The sequence below is a fragment of the Marmota flaviventris genome, chromosome X (genome assembly GCF_047511675.1).
Source record: "Marmota flaviventris isolate mMarFla1 chromosome X, mMarFla1.hap1, whole genome shotgun sequence".
NCBI classification, from domain to species: domain Eukaryota; kingdom Metazoa; phylum Chordata; class Mammalia; order Rodentia; family Sciuridae; genus Marmota; species Marmota flaviventris.
The window spans coordinates 49,005,234-49,009,618 of record NC_092518.1 but is presented as its reverse complement, the minus strand read 5'-3'; the positions used below and the strand labels follow the sequence as shown (position 1 = coordinate 49,009,618).

The 4,385-nt window shown below is 39.9% G+C and overlaps 1 pseudogene; it reads right to left on the bottom strand.

The window, feature by feature from the left end:
* Nucleotides 1-685: 685 nt before the first annotated feature.
* On the bottom strand, nucleotides 686-1,994 carry LOC114084628 (tubulin beta chain pseudogene; annotated as a pseudogene).
* Nucleotides 1,995-4,385: the final 2,391 nt, after the last annotated feature.

Genomic DNA, 4,385 nt, shown 5'->3' with positions numbered 1-4,385 from the left:
GGAGGGAAATAATGGAAGCTTCAGGACCAAGGTTGGCCTTCTCCTTTTTGAAGTGCACTGTGAGAAAGGTAAAGCAGAAAGAGGAAGGATTCACCTCTTAGAGTGGGGCAGATTCCTCCAAATAGAGAGCACAACATGGGACAGCTGAGAGGGAGGCTGCAAATGGAAATAATACTGTTAACACCTCTCCTGAAGCTGAGAGATGGAACATGGAAGTGCCTAAAAATGATTGTAAAAGCATAGATTCCTCTCTTTAAAAAAACTGTCCTAAAATGAAAAATCCCATCCTCATCACAAGTGATTTCTACCTGCTGCTACCTTCTACCTGGTACTATTTTGCCTTTGGATGGTGGCCACTAAAAGCAACTGGCTAGTTCTAAATGGGATCTGGACACAATCCAGCTTCTTGGGAGAATCATTTTGGAAACAGAAGATATTAAATGGACAGATGTGAAAAATAGGTACCAGAAAGAAATGCAGGGTAATCCAGCATGGAAGAAATTTAAGTTTGCCAGAGTGGAAAGAGGAGACATTCAAGAAACAAATATTTATTGAGCACCTAATATGGGCCAGGCACTGTTCTGCATGCCTCCCAAAAGGAAAAAAGGCAGTTAACACAAATTCTGAAGAAAGGGGCAGCAGAAGGCTGGGGAACTGAGAAGCCTGAGGTGATGGGGGAGCTGCCTTAGGCTTCCTCTTTAGCCTCCTTACCAAAATTCTCTTCCTCTTCTGCAGTGGTATCCTGGTACTGCTGGTACTCGGAGACAAGGTCGTTCATGTTGCTCTCAGCCTTGGTGAACTCCATCTCGTCCATACCCTCACCTGTGTACCAATGGAAGAAGGCCTTTCAGTGGAACATGGCAGTGAACTGCTCTGAGATGCGCTTGAAGAGCTCCTGGATGGCTGTGCTATTGCCAATAAAGGTCATCTTGAGGCCAAGAAGTGGGACAGGGGTCTTCACATTGTTGGGGATCCATTCCACGCAGTAGCTGCAATTCTTGTTCTGCACATTCAGCATCTGCTCATCTACCTCCTTCATGGACATCCGTCCACGGAAGACTGCAGCCATGGTTAGATACCGACCATGGCGGGGGTCACAGGCAGCCATCATATTCTTCACATCAAAGACCAGCTGGGTGAGTTCATGCACAGTGAGGGCCGGATATTGCTGGCTTCCCCAGCTGGTAAGAGGGGCAAAGCCAGGCACGAAGAAATGGAGATGCAGGAAGGGCACCATGTTGACTGCCAACTTGCGGAGGTCAGCATTGATCTGGCCAGGGAAGTGGAGGCAGGTAGTGACACCACTCATGGTGGCTGAGACGAAGTGGTTCAGGTCTCCGTAGGTTGGTGTGGTCAGCTTGAGGGTACGGAAGCAGATTTCATAAAGGGCCTCGTTGTCAATGCAGCAGGTCTCATCAGTGTTCTCTACCAACTGATGGACGGAGAGGGTGGCATTGTAGGGCTCAAACACAGTATCGGACACTTTCGGTGAGGGTACTACACTGAAGGTGTTCACGATGCGGTCAGGATACTCTTCCCGGATCTTGCTAATGAGCAGGGTGCCTGCCAATTCCAGAGCCTGTGCCCCCTCCCAGAGAGTGGGTCAGTTGGAAGCCCTGCAGGCAGTCATAGCTCTCTGACTCCTTCTGCACCACAGCCAGGACTGAGTCAACCAGCTCAGCCCCTTCTGTATAGTTGTTACCTGCCCCAGACTGACTAAAAACAAAGTTGTCTGGTCTGAAGATCTAGCCAAAAGGACCTGAGGGAACAGAGTCCATAGTCCCAGGTTCTAGATCCACCAGGATTGCACGAGGAACATATTTGCCACCTGTGGCTTCATTGTAATACACGGAGATGCGGTCCAGCTGCAGGTCACTGTGCCCATAGTAGATTACTGTGGGGTCGATGCCGTGTTCATCACTGATCACCTCCCAGAATTTGGCCCTGAACTGGTTGCCCCACTGATGGGCCTGGATGTGCACAATTTCCCTCATGGCTAGAATTTATTTTAATTTATTTTTGCTCGCCTCAATGTATGTTCGGGACAAGGAAATATGTATTTGTTTTCTTTGCTGGTCGGGAACTGAAAGAAGGAACATGCCCGGGAGGATAGAGCAGCGAGATCCGAATGCGACGGCAGGAAGATTCTCTATTAAATCTTATAATACAGTTCATACTATATGTGAAAAGTTTTACTTCTTATAATCACCATTATAACATACAAAAACACCTTTGGTATTTACACACTTTCATAAACTTGGCTTTAAATGACTTAAAATAATTCCATCATATTCATTAAAGATAATTTATTTCCTATTCCTCTGTTATTACATCACTGGGGTGTTTCCAAATAACTTATTATAAATCTTGCTGTATTGTTCATCTTCATGAAAAAAATCATATATAGTGTATGATAGTTTTACTGTAGTCCAGCTCCAGTGCAAAATGATATGTACAATTTTCAGGCCAAACCATAAACAATTACAAAGGCTTTATCTGGCAAGCTTCACCAGACATGGTGCATAATTAATGCACTGCACTATGTAAAAGATGTAGCAGTCAGTCTCAGACTCCTTTGGTAAGTCATGGTCTTACGCATCTTTTTATTACTAAGCAAAGGCTCATGAATTTTTTGATCTATTTACATGAGGTCTTTGACATAGTCCTACTTCATGACTTGCCAGCCCTGGGGAGGAGGGAGAAACCTTGATGACACTTTTACCCATTCTGATACAATACTCAGAAGCTTTCTACCCAGAGTCCCCCTCTCTCACCCTATCTTATCATTGGAGTCCACAAACTGTTGAATACATCTGTTCAGAGATCCCAGAATAGTGAGAAGACCCCCACATCTGAAGGTTTTGTCTCTTGTTATAATACTAGAGTAAGTTATGAAAAATTCACTGTTGTTTCCATTTTGCTTTGCTTTTGTTTTCTTTCATGACAAATAATAGCCTGGATATGTCTCCAATGCAAACGGTCCTTTACATTATTTAGGAAGATAAAACATGATTTTTTTTTTGTTTCGATTAAGCTAGCATAAGACAATTCAAGATTTATTTAAATATTTGATGTCAGTGTACTACTTTCCCTCAAATGAATTGTCATGGCTACATATAAGGAAGAGAATATTAGTGACTACCATGCCATCAAGATTTTTTGGAAAAAACTTAACTCTGTCAAATAATATTTGAATATGTACTTTAAATGATCTTTTTATTAGGATTTCTTCTGTTTCTATCAAAATAACATAGCCATTAAAGGCACAATAGAAAACTTTCTGGTAATAGGGACTTCAGAAGTAGAACTATGTGTTTATAAAAATAATGAAGAGTTTCTATTTATTCAATATTTACTGGGTTCTCAGATCCATGTTTCCAACTTCCATAATAAATGAGAAATTTCTAGTACCTTCAGAATTGGGTATATCTCAGATGCTTTGTGTACACCATGTTATTCAATTGGGAACACATAAAATGAAAAGCATTTCACTTAATCAACTCAATTACAAAGATAGCACATAATTTTATTAATCTTATTTTGTAGAGTAGAACAATAAAAAACTGACAGTATAAATAACTTAATGAGAATAAAGCAAGCTACTCTTTGAAAAAGTTATGATTAAATGTCATCTTGATGTAATTCAAATAATTTCTATTCACTTCATTTTTCTCAATATAAAGAATGAGCATACCTGCAATATCCAACTCCCTTGAATATTTAAAGGGATGGCATATATATCATGCCAGAAGTACACATTAGGTACTCAATGTACATTTTTTTATAATAACAGAAATCATCAATTGTTCAGTAAGTGTGCATTAACCATGCTAATTTGGTGAGCTTTTGAACTGAACTTATTGTACAAGAGCAGTGATTACTATTTTATAAGTTGATTCATCAAAATATCATTGAGTGGGATTATTTCTAGGGTCAAATATATTGTACAAATTTTACATTTAGATATTGAAATGCAAAATACAGAAAATTCTCACCAGATTTAGAAATTGTTATACAAGTGTTTGAAGAGCACTACTTAACTTGGTAGTGATGTAGGCTAATGCATTATGTATGGTTTCTGATCCAGTAAAATGGTCATCAGAATAAATTTGCAGCAAATGAATGGCATATAATACACAGGACAGTTTTTGGTACATAAATATAAACTAGAATATGGTGAGTGTGGATAAAGTTATCCATATGTTGCATCTTTCCTCAAATATTGGGAGTGGTTCTCATTACAATATATTTGGTAGAATGATCTTCTCTTCCCTTTATATATCAAACAAGTAAATCAAAGAAGATGATTTGCATACCAATGGAAGGAATAGTGTATACGGACAGATCCAAGCACCATTTGATAAATTCCCAAAGAGGAATAATTG